Source organism: Somniosus microcephalus, chromosome 14 (genome assembly GCF_052327205.1).
Source record: "Somniosus microcephalus isolate GS21.2 chromosome 14, FLI_Smic_1.0, whole genome shotgun sequence".
Taxonomy (NCBI): domain Eukaryota; kingdom Metazoa; phylum Chordata; class Chondrichthyes; order Squaliformes; family Somniosidae; genus Somniosus; species Somniosus microcephalus.
Window position 1 is genome coordinate 14,341,608 of NC_141000.1, and position 16,857 is coordinate 14,358,464.

At 47.2% G+C, this 16,857-nt stretch overlaps 1 pseudogene; it reads left to right on the forward strand.

The window, feature by feature from the left end:
* Positions 1–4,619: 4,619 nt before the first annotated feature.
* On the forward strand, positions 4,620–9,746 carry LOC147107342 (toll-like receptor 8 pseudogene; annotated as a pseudogene).
* Positions 9,747–16,857: the final 7,111 nt, after the last annotated feature.

Here is a 16,857-nt window from a genome sequence, read left to right on the forward strand (position 1 = left end):
GTTACCGATTTTTGTATTCTATACCTCTAGATACAAAACCAAGGGTTTCACTTACCGTTTTTATGGTCTTATCCATTTGTCCTTTCATCTTTAATGACTTGTGAATGTGCTCACCAAGGTCTTTCTCCTACATTTAAAATCTTGCCATTTAACAGATATTTACCTTCTCTACTTTTAATTCCAAACTGTATTGCCTCATAGTTTTCAACAAAAATATGATGTATCCTTTCATTAAAATTATTTTGAAACGTGTACCCAATACCCTCAAAATTGAGAGCTCAACATACCACAGCTGTTCAGAAGAATTCAACCTGATTTCACTCCTAAATGGCATAGTTCTAATTTTAATATGCTGGGTCTTTGATAGAACAATCCAAAATCGATCCCACTGCCCTACTCGCTTCCCATAGCCCTGTGTCTTCCCCGGTTCAAATTTTTATGCACTTTTTCCTTTAAAGATGCAATGGTGTCTCCTTCAACTATTCCCTGGGCAAAGCATTCCATGCTCCAATGGGCCTTTGTGTAAAATTATTTTTCCTAACCTCTCTGCTCACTCTCAGTGACTATTTAAATGTGTGGAACTCTGAGAGAGTGATCTTCTCACTGGAGGCGAGATGGAGGTGGGTTTCAGCTTGGGTGTGTCTGAAACTCGCCTCCACTGATAGTTATCAAAAAATTGAGATTTTCCCATGATTGTCCACTTGATTTCAGAGGTGTGGGATGCCCTCGCTCAATTAGTGTTTTGGGACTGAAACTCACCTCTGCTGACATCACTTTCCCAGTCTGATTTTATGGCTTCTTGCTCCCTTGGCTCATTCCACAGGATTTCTGCTTCTCCTGCACCAGCTCCAACATCTTTTGAGATACGTATATCCAATTCCAAGGCAAGGGCCTCCCCGAGGCTCTCGGATGAGGCGCTGCAAATGTTGTTTGAGGGAGTGACAGCTAACAGGGAGGTGCTCTTTCATTCATCTTGGAGGAAGAGGCCTGCCAAAGAAACCAAGGCTGTGTGGGTACAGCTGACAAGGGATATAACCTCCAGATCTGTGTGTAGATTGGGAGACTGTTTCTGTGTATTGATGAAATGCCATCTCTGTTGGAAAGCATTAAAATAATTTGATGCCAAAATGTTGGCATTATGCCATCTGTTCTTTCACCTTAGGTAGCTCCACATTGAGGGCACCGCCACAGTTGCGTTGTCAGGTTGGTGGCCTGGCTGAAAGGAGGCAACAGAGTCATGTCCATTGTCAATGAAGTCCTAGCATGGAGCCAAGGACATGTGCCAACTTGGCCAACCTATACAAAACTGGCCATGATAAGTTCATCCCTTGCATCCCTGGCAGCCATGTGCTCGCATGCTGCCACTGCCGCTGGTCGCAACACCGGCGCTCTGACCTCCTCCTGCTGCTCCTCCTCCTGCTCCTCCTCCTCCTGCTCCTCCACCTTCTCAGCTTCCTCCTCATCCTCATCCTCATCTGAGGAGGCCTGGAACTGAGCCGCTTGCTCATCAGGAAGCTACAAGCCACGACGCTGTGCGATGTTGTGCAGAGTACAGCAGACCACGACCATTCTGGAGACCTTGAATGGAGTATACTGCAGGGCTCCACCTGATCGGTCAAGCCAACAGAAGCGCATCTTCAGCAACCCAATGGTTTGCTCGATGATGGACCTGGTCGAAGTGTGGCTGGCGGTGTAGCGCTCTTCAGCCTCGTTAGCTGGCCTCCTGATCGGCGTCATTAGCCACTTCTTCAGGGGGTAGCCTTTGTCACCAAGGAGCCATCCATTAAGTTGGTTTGGTGGATTGAAAAGCGGAGGAACATTAGCGTGCCGCAAGATGAAAGAATCATGGCAACTGCCGGGGTACATGGCGCAAACACGTAAGAACTCCTTCTTGTGGTTACACACCAGCTGTACGTTGAGGCAGTGGAAGCCCTTTCGGTTGATAAAGATAGCTGGGTTGTGATGGGGCGCCCTAAGGGCCACATGTGTGCAGTCTATGATGCCCTGCACCATTGGCAAACCTGCCATATTTGTGAATCCAACCGAACGGGCGGTTATACTTGTTTGATCCGTTGTGAACTGGATTTAATTGTGGGACTTAGCAAAAAGGGCATCGGTAACCTGGGAGATGCCGCTGATGTCTGCTGATGATCCCTGGAAGGAGCCATAGGCAAAGAAGTTGAGTGCAGTGGTGACTTTGACAGCCACTGGTAAGGGGTGTCCACCCATTCCTCTGGGCACCAGGTCTTACTGCAGCAGGCCGCAGATCTCTCGGACAACCTCACACGAAAGTCTCAACCTCCTTTGGCACTGCTGCTCACTCATGTTGAGGTAGCTCATCCTCTGTCTGTAAAACCTCTGTGGGGGGTATCTCCTGCGGCGAGGTGCCTCGATGCGCTGGCACCTTCTGCCCTGTGCAGCATCAGGTGGCTGAGCAGGAGGTTGGGGCTGCAGCTGATGTTGCTGCTGAGCTGCCTGGTTCTGCTGCTGCCCTGGATGGTCCTCATCCTCACCTGAGGTCCAAGGTGAAAGGAAATGAATGTTTCCCATTCTGCTTGCAGATGCCTCCTCTGGGGAAGCACTCATTGTAAGCGGGGTGAGGGTCTTCGCAGGAGGTCCCACAGTTGATGGAGTCAAGCTGCAGCACCTCCGACTTGGGAAGGCCTTCTAAAAGTGCCGAGAGACCTTTTAAAGCCAAGGTCTGGCACCTGCAAGTAATCCTTGCTGCAATAAACGATGTCTTGTTAGACTTGCAGCAGTGAGTAGGCCACCCACGAGTCATCCCGCCAGGTTTACCTGGCGTGGTTTAGGAGGTGCGTGAAGCACGCCGAAATGATGGGAAATTCACGAGGGCCTCTCAAAATAGGCTTAGAGAGGCACTTCACAAGCATTTGCAGATGTTAATTAATGCAATGGCCAGCTGGAGGCGGGAGCGTTTCCCAACCTCCAAAACTGGCACCGGCAAAATCCCACAGAGGTGGGTTGGAGTCGGGTTTCGAACCCGACCTCATTGATTCTAATTTTCCCGCCTTTCCCGACTCCAAACCCGTCTCCTCCGGCATCAGAAAATCGCCCCCTGACTTCCCAACCAGAGGAAACATTCTTTCCCTACTTACCTTATCAAAATCCTTCATAATTAAAAAATAAACTCTTTAAATCTCCTAAGCTTTCTCTGCTGCTGTGGAAATAGTCCCAGCCTCTCAAATCTGTCCTTGTAACTATACTTTCTCATTACTGGTACCATGCTGGTGAATCTACGACCTACACGCTCTATGGCCTCGATTTTAACTGACCCGTGGAGTCAGGATTGGAGGCGTGCGGGGGGGTTAAAGCCCCGAATTCGGGGTCCCGACCCCATCCCGCCCAAAACCCGCCTCCATGTAAGTTTCAAAGGAGGCGGGTCCCCGCCCCGCACTGGAACCCGCCTACACGAGGCGGGAAGGGATTAGTGACAATTACCTGCCTGTTAACAGGTAGTTAACAGGCAGTTTTTAGCCTAATCCCTATTTTTAATCTTGAACTGTGGGATTCCCGACGGCTCCAAACCACGCCAGGTTAGAGGAGTCGGGCCGTCGGGTTGAAGGACTTGGAGGGGTCGAGATGTCGGTGTTCAGGTGAGTGATGGGTGCATGAGTGCAAAGGTAAGTGTGTTTTGTGTGTCAAAAGTGTGTAAAGAAGTTTAAATTACCTGTACTTACCTTAACAGCCTTCCTTCCTCTAGGTTTCGGGAGTCCCTCATCTCACCGGCACAGAAAGCAGAATGGCTGCGAACTGTCAAAAGTGACAGCCTGCAGCTTTCTGTGCTGGAAAGATTTCTAACTGAGTCTGTGTAGAAGGACTCAGGTTAGAAGTAAGACTGTCAGTGTTTGACAGCTTCAAACAGCTGTGAAACACTGATATTTCATCTGTCAAAACGTCTTGACAGATGAAATTTCAGTCTGTGACGTCACCTGTTGCCGGATGGCCCTTAATTGGCCTGCTGAGCCCGCTGGGCGGGCTCAACAAGGTCAATCAAGTTAAAATCACGTGGATTGGCCGCATCTCGATAGAGGCGGGACTACAACCCCGAAAGTTGTAGTGCCGCCTCCTTCCCGACATCTGAGTGAAAATCACCCCCTATATCTTTAGTGTCTTTTTTATAATGGGGCACCCATACCTGCACACAGTACTCTAACTGTGGTCTAACCATTACCCTTTTACTCTTGTACTCTGTGCTCCTATTTATAAAACCAAAATGCTGTTGGACTTTTTAATGGTTTTAGTTATTGCATGCGCACGTTCAAGGAATTAGGCCTCTCTGTTCTTCCATTCTTTACAGTGTCTTTTCATTAGGTTTCTACTCCCATTCCTTGCTTTTCCTCCCAAAATCTATCTCCTCACCTTCTGTACATTAAATTGCATCTGCCACCTACTCGCCCATTATGCTAACCTACCTATGTCCTCCCAAAGTCTTTTACAGTCCTACTCTCTGTTTGCCCATCTCCCTACTTTGTACAAGAAACACGTAAATTTGTCTGTATCTATGACCTTCATTTGTATCATTATAATGAGAAAAATATTTCTGTTCCTTCTAGGCTACAAGGACATCACCAATTATTACGTTGGATTTCCTACTTTTATTAATTCTTGCTTCAAGTTTAACTGCAGTGCTATGGTTTCCCAGAAGTCTTCCATGTGCTGTGACTGTGAAGAATGCTGGCTCTTTCATTAAGTTTGACTGCAGTAATCGGCATCTTCAAAAGGTGCCAGAGGGCATTCCTTCCAATGTTACTAGCCTTAAATTAGCAAAAAATCAGATCCAAAATATTTACAATAATTCCTTCTCTAAATTACACAACCTTACCATACTCAACCTGAAATATAACTGTTTACCTCAAACCGGATTGGAACCTGTTATCTGTGACAGGGGCATGATTATTGCAGAGGGCAGCTTCTCCTCCCTGATAAACCTACAAGAATTATACCTGGATGGAAACCACCTCTGCAAAATCCCTAAGAGACTGCCATTTAGTTTAAAACTACTCAGCCTCAATGGCAGTAAGATTCTAAACATAACAAAAGAAAACCTACCAAACCTGTCAAACATAGAAACACTTCACTTGTCAGAAAACTGTTACCGTCGCAACCCCTGCAATGTGTCTATCCATGTAGAGGATGGGGCGTTTTCAAGTGGCATTAAACTGAAGGTTCTCACACTCGGCTCAAACAATTTAACTTCTGTCCCTCGTGACCTGCCAGAAACTTTAAGGTTTCTATGTCTCCGTAGGAACAAGATTCAAATTGTACATCGAGATGATTTCAGTCATCTGGTTGATCTGGAGTTCCTTGACTTAAATGGAAACTGCCCCAGATGTTACAACGCTCCTTACCCATGTGAACCCTGCCCTGGCAATGACTCCATTCACATACATCCTTACGCTTTTCAACACCTTAAAAATTTACACACTCTCCAACTTTCTGGCAATTCCCTCTCGAAAATACCGAGCAGCTGGTTTCAGAACACAACTAGTTTAAAAGTTCTGCAACTTAGATGGAATTATTTGATACAAGAAATTGCTACTGGAGACTTTTTAAACCATTTACCCAAACTGGAGGAGCTTGACTTGTCGTACAATTACATCCATCAAACATACCCAAAATACATGATTCTTTCAAGTAATTTTTCCAAATTGGTTTCCCTGAAAACATTACTCCTTCAATGCTATGTTTTCCAAATAATTGAGGAACAGCAACTACAACCATTATTCAGTCTCCGTAATCTCACTCTCCTCAACCTCAATACGAACTTCATCAGACAGTCAAAGTTAAGCATGTTCAGAAATTTCACGTCATTACAGGCTCTGTATCTATCTGAGAATAGGATCACACCTCAATCGGATAGCACAGGCCCCCTTGGTAACAGTATCGATTCAAACAGTCCTGCCAACTTTGTACAGAGAGCTTTAAAAGGTATAGGGTCAGTAATTGAAACAAATGCAGTGGAAGATGGATATCAAGACAAAGACTATCCATTTGTAACTTCAGTGCGGAGGGAATGCTGCAGTTATGGGAAGATATTGGACTTGAGCCGAAACAACATTTTTTTCATCAACCCAAAGCAGTTTGAAGGCTTTGAGGAAATAAGGTGCCTGAATTTGTCATCAAATGCAATCGGGCAAGCTTTCAATGGCACTGAATTCACCAACGTCCCCAATCTGAAATATTTAGACCTTTCTTTTAATTGCATTGATCCAGCTTATAATAATGCTTTTAAAGAACTGAAACAACTTGAAGTATTGGATTTAAGCTGCAATGCCAACTATTTTGTTGTGGGAAGTGTCACTCACCAACTGATGTTTATTGAAAACCTTAAGTCTCTGAAAGTGTTATACTTAAAATGGAACAAAATCTTCACCTTGACTGAGCCAGGACTGAATAGTGATTCATTAGAAATACTGGAATTTCAAGGGAATCGGCTAGACATCTTATGGGATGGAGCAGACCATAGATACATCCATTTGTTTAAAAACCTAACTAACTTAACACATCTTGACATAGCCAATAATAGACTTTGTCATATTCCACTCAATGTGTACAGAAATCTCCCACATCAGCTATCATTTTTATCTCTGGCACACAATAATTTGGAGCAATTTGACTTTCCCAATCTACAACGGTTTAAGAATCTTCAAACGTTATATTTGAGTGACAACAAATTAACGACTTTGATTGGTGAATTGCATAATGATGTAAAGTCTCTGCAAAACCTTTTCCTGGGTCACAACAGAATAGCGACTCTTCCAGATAACTTCCTTGCAGAAGCCAGTCACCTGAAATTCCTTGATCTGAGTCACAACAGGCTGAAAATTGTAAATCGGGCGGTTTTCCAAGTTGGTACTCCAAATTATTTAGAAGTGTTGCTTTTAACAGGGAATCCATTTTTCTGCACTTGTGAACTTTTGCCGTTCATTGTGTGGATTAATGCATATGACGTGAGTATTCCTCGACTAGCCACAGACGTCTCCTGTGCTGAACCTAAAGAGCTTCAAGGAAAGAGTATCATTTCACTTGATCAGCATTTGTGTGCAGTGAATGGCCTCACTGCCTCATTGTACTTTATTTCCTTTCTAATGGTCTTGTCCGTCATGGTGACCGCGGTTACCAGTCAGCTTTTTTACTGGGATGTGCGCTACTTTTACTATTTCTGCACTGCTAAGGTAAAGGGGCATCAGTATCACTCTCTTACAATGCAGAGTAATTCCTACGATGCATTTATTGCTTATGACACTTCGGATCTGGCTGTGACAGACTGGGTTGTCAATGAACTATTAGTTCACTTGGAAGATAAAGGAGAAAAGAACATTTGCCTTTGTTTGGAAGAGAGAGACTGGGACTTAGGAATGGCTGTTGTCGACAACCTTTCTCAAAGTATTCATAAGAGCAAAAAGACTGTGTTTGTGCTCACAAGGAGCTATGTCAAGAGAGGAACTTTCAAAACAGCCTTTTATATGGCTCACCAAAGACTACTGGATGAAAATGAAGATGTGATTGTACTGATCCTGTTAGAGCCTGTCTTACAGTACTCAAAGTATCTGAGATTGAGGAAGAGGCTGTGCAAAAGCTCTGTGCTGGATTGGCCAAGCAACCCTCATGCTGACGGCTTCTTCTGGAAGTGCTTGAGAAATGCAATAGCAACAGACAATCCGGCACGATACAACAATATGCTTACTGAGTCTACCTAAATCACTGCAAATTTCCCAAATCGTCCAATGCATCGAGAAATTTTGTTACTGAAAAGGGCAGTTGGTTGACATTCACAAATATCTGTAAATGTATGAATGTAAAGAACCGACTAATACCGTGGTAGACAGTAATATAGAAATTATTGTTTGTGATGAATAGTGGACTAGTGCTTAATGTGTTTGTAGAATTACATAGAAATTACAACATGGAAACAGGCCATTCAGCCCAGCCAGTCCATAGTGGTGTTTGTCCTCTCTATGAGCATTAGTCTTAGTCCAATGTGGCCGCCCTGTTCCCATATCCCTTTCCTTCAACTACCTATCTACCCTATTATTAAACATTGGCATGGTTTCTGCTTTAATCGCTAACTCCAGTTCATTCCACAGTCTCAAAACTCTGTCCTGCTCACTGTCCTAAATTTCTTACCTTTACTCTTATATCTATGTCCCCTTGTTCTAGACCCCTCAACATCTGGAACGAGTCTGGGTGTCATTTTCCACAGGGGTTTTCCCACTCATCCGCCTTACCTTTGGTAGAAGAGTGAGGTTCTGGCAGACGAGTCGCTGAAATCCCGCGGAAAGTCACCTCCTCCATTTCTAGTTACTCTGACCCAACTCTTCATCATTTTAAATAGTATCAAATCACCCGTTACTCTCCTTTGTTCTAACAAAAACAGCCCCATTTTCCAAGTCTTTCTTCATATTTGGATTTTCCTCATACCACGCAGCATCCTAAGGAATCTGTGCTGTACTCTCTCTATTGCCTCAACATCCTCCCTATTCTGTAGTGACCAAAACTACACACAGCACTTCAACTGTGATCTTACTAAGGTTTTATATAGATTCACCAATGCATCGTGATTTCTATATTCTATATTGCTTGACACAAAATCCAGCATTCCATTAGCTTTACAACAACAACAACTTGCATTTATATAGCGCCTTTAACCTAGTAAAACGTCCCAAGATGCTTCACAGGTGTATTATAAGACAAAAAATTTGACACTGAGCCACATAAGGAGAAATTAGGGCAGGTGACCAAAAGCTTGGTCAAAGAGGTAGGTTTTAAGGAGAGTCTTAAAGGAGGAAAGAGAGGTGGAGAGGCGGAGAGGTTCAGGCAGGGAATTACCGAGCTTAGGGCCCAGGTAACAGAAGGCACGGCCACCAAAGGTTGAGCGATTATAATCAGGGATGCTCAAGAGGGCAGAATTGGAGGAGTGCAGATATCTCGGGGGGTTGTGGGGCTGAAGGAGATTACAGAGTTAGGGAGGGGTGAGGCCATGGAGAAATTTGAAAACAAGGATGAGAATTTAAAATCGAGACGTTGCTTAACCGGGAGCCAATGTTAAATGACCTTATCTGTTTTTAATGTCTTGTGAACCCAAATCCCTCTTGTGTGACATTCCTCCATCCTCTATTTTCACAAAGACAACAACAACAATAACAACCTGTATATATATAGCGCCTGTGATGAAATATATGCCTTCATCAGCCCATGTGTTTTACCTGCTTGTATTGTGTGAACCGCCCCCTTTTGTTCCTATTGTGTGTATTGGCTACGCCCCTGTCTTTTGCCATATAAAGGTCTCAAAAGCTGTATGAGTCATTCCTACCAGACGAACCCGATGTGGGAAGACCTGTAATGCTGCAATGTTCTTAGTGATTAAAAGCCTTCAGTTGAATCCTTGTCTTTGAGTCATTGATGGCATATCAATTTTAATCACTAAAACACCAAGATGGATCGACTCCTGAAACCAGAGCGCTTGGATCTGGACCCCCATGCCTCAGACGCAGCCACACAGTTCGGACACTGGTTCCAATGCTTCGAATTTTTCATTGCAAACTCATCCACCACCATAGCAGCCGCAACCGCTACCGGAGGCATGAAACTGGGATCCTGCGAAACTGGGTGAGCCATCGGGTCTCCCCTCTCATCCAAGATGCCACCAGCTACGGGGATGCCTGCACCATTCTGAAGGCCCACTACGTGCGGCCAATAAACGAGGTGTACGCCAGGCATCTTCTAACTACTCGCACGCAGTGGCATGGTGAGTCACTAGAGGACTTTATATTAAGCCTAAAAGTACTGGGCAGAGACTGTAACTGTAAGGCCGTGTCTGCCATCACGTACACGGAGGAGCTGATTCAAGACTCCCTTATTGCGGGCCTCAGTTCAAATTACATTCGGCAGAAACTGTTTGAAAAGGAGGGACTGGACTTAAAACAGGCTATAGATATAGCGCGATCGCTGGATATGGCCCAGAAGAACTCTGAATCCTGTTCCCCAGGCCACGCGGCCCACTCCGCCTCGTGTGCACCGTGGGGGCCGCCATCTTGGAAGCCATCTTCACCTCCCAGGTCTCAAGCCAGCCCAGCACCATCGGAGCCCCAGCCTCCACCCAGGAGCCCCACTACTGCCGCGATGCATCGGGGCCCGAAATGCTACTTCTGCGGCCAGGACAAACACTCCAGGCATCTGTGCCCAGCGAAGGGCACCACCTGTTCTAAATGCGGGAAGAAAGGACATTTCAGCAAAGTCTGCAGAGGGAACCCCGCCTCAAACTCCACCACCGCCGCGTGCGCGCCGTGGGAGCGGCCATCTTGGAAGCCATCTTGTCCACCCTCATGGAGTCCACCATCTTGCCCCGACTACACAGACCTCCAGGACCCACTGGTGGCCTCGATCACAGTGGATCAATCCAGGCCGCATCTGTTGTCTAAATCGATGATGGACATAGAGGTAAACGGGAACAAGATTAAATGCTTGATTGACTGCGGGAGCACCGAAAGCTTTATTCATCCTAGCCTGGTAAAACGACTTTCACTAACGATAGTCCCCACACAGGGCAAAATCGCCATGGCCGATAAGACTCATACCTCAAAAATTATAGGTTTCTGCGCGGTTATGTTGTCGGTAAAAGGCAATGATTACAGAGATTTTAAACTATTGATAATGCCAGATCTCTGTGTGAGCGTGATCTTGGGTCTGGACTTCCAGTGCCACCACTAAAGTATCACGCTTACCTACGGTGGGTCCCAGCCGCCGCTCACAGTGTGCGGTCTGGCTACCCTGAAGGTCAAGCTGCCCTCTCTGTTCGTCAACCTCGCACCCAACTGTCGACCCATAGCGACCAAGAGTAGGCGGTACAGCTGGGAGGACAGACGGTTCATTGCGTCAGAAGTAGAGAGACTCAAGCAGGAGGGTATCATCGAATGCAGTACCAGCCCATGGCGCGCCCAGGTAGTAGTAGTTAAGGGTAGCGAAAAGAAGCGGATGGTGATAGATTATAGCCAGACGGTTAATCTATACACCCAGCTAGACGCCTACCCTCTGCCCCGCATAGCGGATATGGTTAACCAAATCGCGCAATACCGGGTGTTTTCCACCATCGACCTAAAATCGGCATACCACCAGCTCCCCATTAGGCCGGAGGACCGTCCATACACCGCCTTCGAGGCGAACGGACGTCTCTACCACTTCCTCAGAGTCCCCTTTGGGGTAACGAACGGGGTCTCGGTCTTCCAGCGGGAGATGGACCGCATGGTCGATGAGAACCAGTTAACAGCCACCTACCCATACCTAGACAACGTCACCATCTGCGGCCACGACCAGCAAGACCACGACTCGAACCTCACGAGATTTCTGAAAACCGCCCTCAGACTCAATCTCACCTACAACGAGGATAAGTGTGTCTTTAGCACCACGCGCCTCTGTATCCTGGGCTGCGTGGTGGAAAACGGGGAAATCGGTCTGGACCCCGACCGATTGCGCCCCCTACGGGAGCTACCCCTACCAAACACTCCCAAGGCCCTGAAAAGGTGCCTGTGGTTCTTCTCCTATTACGCCCAATGGGTCCCCAATTATTCCGACAAGGCCCGTCCCCTCCTGAAATCAACGTCCTTCCCACTCACGGCCGAGGCCCACGCCGCCTTCAACAGCATTAAACACGACATTGAGAAGGCCGCGCTGTGGGCAGTGGATGAAAACATCCCTTTCCAGGTCGAAAGCGATGCGTCCGACTTTGCTTTAGCAGCCACCCTCAACCAGGATGGGCGGCCCGTAGCCTTTTTCTCAAGAACCCTCCAAGGGCCCGAGATCAGGCACTCCTCGGTAGAGAAGGAGGCCCAGGCCATAGTGGAGGCAGTGCGGCACTGGAGGCACTACCTAGCCGGCAAACGCTTCACCCTGCTTACCGACCAGCGGTCGGTAGCCTTCATGTTTAACAACAAACAGAGGGGGAAGATCAAGAACGACAAAATTCTCAGGTGGCGGATCGAACTCTCCACGTTTGAGTACGACATAATATATAGGCCGGGGGCCCTCAACGAATCCCCCGACGCCCTATCATGAGGGATGTGTGCCAGCATCCAGGGGGACAGGCTACAGGGCCTCCACAATGGCCTCTGCCACCCGGGGGTCACCCGGCTATTCCACTTTATAAAATCCCGTAACCTGCCCTATTCCATCGAGGAGGTCCGGTCTATGACCAGGGACTGCCGCACTTGTGCGGAATGCAAGCCCCGTTTTTTCAGGCCCAACCGAGCCCACCTGATCAAAGCTACACGGCCATTCGAGCGCCTGAGCTTAGATTTCAAGGGACCACTCCCCTCCACCGACCGCAATGTGTACTTTCTCAACATTGCGGACGAGTACTCCCGTTTCCCATTCACCTACCCCTGCCCAGATATGACCAGTGCCACGGTCATCAAGTGCCTCGGCAACCTGTTTTGCACGTTCGACATGCCTAACTACATCCACACTGACAGGGGGGCGTCGTTCATGAGCGATGAATTGCGCCAATACCTGCTGTCAAAGGGGATAGCCACGAGTCGGACCACTAGTTATAACCCCCGGGGTAATGGGCAAGTGGAGAGGGAGAACGCGACAGTGTGGAAGGCGGTCACCTTAGCACTAAGGTCTAAAGGCCTCCCCACCTCCCACTGGCAGGAGGTCCTCCCAGACGTACTCCACTCGATAAGGTCGCTACTGTGTACTGCTACTAACGCCACTCCCCACGAGAAGATGTTTGTTTTTCCCCGCAAATCAACCTCATGAGTATCCCTACCCTCGTGGCTCTCCACCCCAGGGACAGTCCTGTTACGGAAGCATGTGAGGGGCCACAAAACGGATCCCCTCGTGGAGGCAGTACACCTACTCCACGCAAACCCACAGTACGCGTACGTCAAGCACGCCGACGGGCGTGAAGACACCGTGTCCATAAAGGACCTCGCCTCGGCAGGAAGCGACGACAACCCATCACCACCACCCCCAGAAGAACCTCCACCATCCCCAGAGGTATCCTCACCACCCCCAGCAGTACCTGCAACACCCCCAGCACATGGGTATGCCCAGGAGGGCACCACGGACTCCCGGTCGGAACCTGAGGTACTGTTGCGACGTTCAGGAAGGACTATCACACCCCCGGACAGACTAAATCTGTAGAAGGGGTGAATGTGATGAAATATATGCCTTCATCAGCCCATGTGTTTTACCTGCTTGTATTGTGTGAACCGCCCCCTTTTGTTCCTATTGTGTGTATTGGCTACGCCCCTGTCTTTTGCCATATAAAGGTCTCAAAAGCTGTATGAGTCATTCCTACCAGACGAACCCGATGTGGGAAGACCTGTAATGCTGCAATGTTCTTAGTGATTAAAAGCCTTCAGTTGAATCCTTGTCTTTGAGTCATTGATGGCATATCAGCACCTTGAACAGTAAAATGTCCCAAGGTGCTTCAAAGGAGTGTCATAAAACAAAATTTGACACCGAACCACATAAGGAGAAATTTGGGCAGGTGACCAAAAGCCCGGCCAAAGAGGTTGGTTTCAAGGGGCGTCTTAAAGGAGGAAAGAGAGGTTTAGGGAGGGTATTCCAGAGCTTAGGGCCTAGGCAGCTGAAGGCACGGCCGCCAATGGTTGAGCGATTAAATTCAGGGATGCTCAAGAGGCCAGAATTAGAGGAGCGCTGATATCTCGGGGGGTTGTGGGGCTGAAGGAAGTTACAGAGATAGGGAGAGCCGAGGCTATGGAGGGATTTGAAAACTAGGATGAGAATTTTAAAATCGAGGCATTGCTTAACCGGGAGCCAATGTAGGTCAGCGAGCACAGGGGCAATGGGTGAAGGTGACTTGGTGCAGGTTAGGACACGGGCATCCAAGTTTTGGATGACCTCAAGTTTACGTAGGGTAGAATATGGGAGGCCAGCCAGGAGTGTATTGGAATAGTCCAGTCTAGAGGTAACAAAGGCATGAATGAGGGTTTCAGCAGTGGATGAGCTGAGGCAGGGTGGAGACGGGCGATGTTCCGGAGGTCGAAATAGGCGGTCTTATGGTCAAAAGCTCATTTCAGGGTTCAATATGACTGCAAGGTTGCGAGCAGTCTGGTTCAGCCTCAGACAGATGTTACGGAGAGGGATGGAGTCAGTGGCCAGGGGACGGAGTTTGTGGCTGGGACCGAAGACAATGGCTTTGGTCTTCCTAATATTTAATTGGTGGAAATACCTGCTTATCCAGTACTGGATGTCGGACAAGCAGTCTGACAATTTAGAGACAGTAGAGGGGTCGAGAGAAGTGGTGGTGAGGTAGAGCTGGGTGTTGTCAGCGTACATGTGGAAACTGACGCTGTGTTTTCGGATGATGTCGTCGAGGGGCAGCACGTAGATGAGAAATAGGAGGGGGCCAAGGATAGATCCTTGGGGGACACCAGAGGTAACTATGTGGGAGCGGGAAGAGAAGCCATTGCAGGTGATTCTCTGGCTATGATTAGATAGATAAGAATGAAACCAGGCGAGTGCAGTCCAACCCAGCTGGACGATGGTGGAGAGGCGCTGGAGGAGGATGGTGTGGTCAACCGTGTCAAAGGCTGCAGTCAGGTCGAGAAGGACGAGGAGGGATAGTTTACCTTTGTCACAGTCACAAAGGATGTCATTTGTGACTTTGATAAGAGCCGTTTTGGGACTGTGGCAGGGACGGAAACCTGATTGGAGGGATTCAAACATGGAGTTGCAGGAAAGATGGGCACAGGTTTGGGAGGTGACAACACGTTCAAGGACTTTGGAGAGGAAAGGGAAGTTGGAGATGGGGCGGTAGTTTGCAAGGACGGAGGGGTCAAGGGTTGATTTTTTTAATGTGTTAATGCCTCTGTTAAGACAGCGGGCAGCGAAATGTCATACAAATGTGTCAAGTATTCACCTAATATTACCACCAACAGCTAATGTCTAGCCTGGTGAGTCTGGTACAAACAAACATTTTACCAGGTTTGCAAACAGGTGGCGTGTTCGTTTCTTTCCGACATTTGATTTGTTGACTAAGAAAACAAAAACTAGTGATTGCAAAAGTTTACATTGCATCAGATGCAGAATCCATAGTAAATGTTTCCCGGTACCCACATTGTATTCAATTGTTGGCTTTTTGTAATGTAAGAATTATGCATCCATATCACTTTAAATATTGATATCCAGCTCCCCAGCGGTTGAACTGATAAAGCCGCTGCACAGTGCAGCACTGAGTCGTGAAGAAGAAGGGGAGATCGCAAGTTGGACTCTCGGTCTGTGCTCAGTAACCTGATCTCTGCCAGGGCATCAGAAAGGATTAGCCTCAGCATCGCTGAGTGCGAGATAGTAAAAAAAATCACCAAGGCTCCCACTCCAGAATGCTCAGCTGTGGTCTCTGCTGGCAAATGCAGGAATGTAGACATGTGGTGAGCACATGTTAGGCTTGGCTGTGATGGTCTACGAATTGTATAGCCTGTCAATATTGCTTAGATTCCCAGATGAAGAATTGTCACTTGCGCAAGTCAGCCAGTCTCCACGGAATTCTGCCCAAGCATCTGTCAGCACCTTCAGGAGATGGGAAGCAACTGGGGGAAAGTTTGATTTCAAACTTCTAGCTAAACTATTAACAGGAGGCTGGAGATTGAGGTTCTGAGCTGCCAAGGCAACTTTTGCAGTTTTTATTATCAATGTCTCTCTCCATAAACGATCAGGAATGTCTGTGAAAAAATGTAGAGTTGCAGCATGGGACAGATCATCTCTCAGTTCTCATGTAGGGCACCAGATGGCGGTCCTCTTACAGTGCTACACTGCTCCTGCATCTGTGTTTAAATGCCCAGAATGTGCTGGAGCGGCACCTCGTGGTGAGTGCCATGAGATTGATTTATTTCCCCACCCTTCAGCTCCAATTATTTTTGGGCCACAAATTGCTGGAAGTGCGTATTGGTAATGAGCAACGCGGCATCTGGGACCTTGGTGAACAACAGGATCAATAGTTTATCTCCTTAACCAATTAAATTTAAGGATAAAGAAACAGAGCAAACGGTGAAGAAGGAAATAGGGTGAAATTAGATACAGAAAGAGAAATAAAGAGAGGGAAAGAAAGACTGGATTAAGAGAGAGAGAGAAAAAAAGAGACAGAAAGGAAAAGTAAGAAAATAAATGTAAAATTTTACAATAAAAAAATCTCTCGGAACAATTTACTACCTGCGAGAGTGAGACTCCACAGTTTCAATTGTTCCCTGTTCCGGGTCTCCAAGGTTGAGTGGCATGTCAGGACCATAAATCACCCCATTAACAGGGTCCTTACGCAGTGGAATAGCAGCCTTAATTTTATGTGCCGAGTTCAATTCGTATTTACGGCACAAATCAAGTAATTTCTTGAAACTCACGGGGAGGGTGACGGCGAGCACCCATTTTTGTCAGACTAATGACGGAGAGGCAGCAATCGCCCAGAAATTTCTGGCGATTTGCAGCCCATAGCGTATTTCTTCCTCACCACAAATTGCTGGGTTTTTTATGCACTAATAACGGTGTGGGGCGCGAACTCGCCCTTATTTTTCCAGAAAACTCTGGACCATAATCCCCTGGTTACCACTAACTCTCTATTGCTAATTTTATTCATTTCTTTGGTAATTATTTTACATTAGTGCTTACTTGGTGTGCAACGCTTCAGAGGATTCTATAAAATACTGTTTAATATATATATTGTACAAAGCATAGGTCTCAAAGGGGTTGTTAAACAGAATACAAAAAGGCCCACAATCCCAGTGTGCGGAGGTGAGTGTAGAGCGGGAATGTCCAAGCTCTGGTCCGAAGGCCACATGTGTCTGCAAGTCCTGGAAACCCAGCCCACAAAGCCCAGGCAAC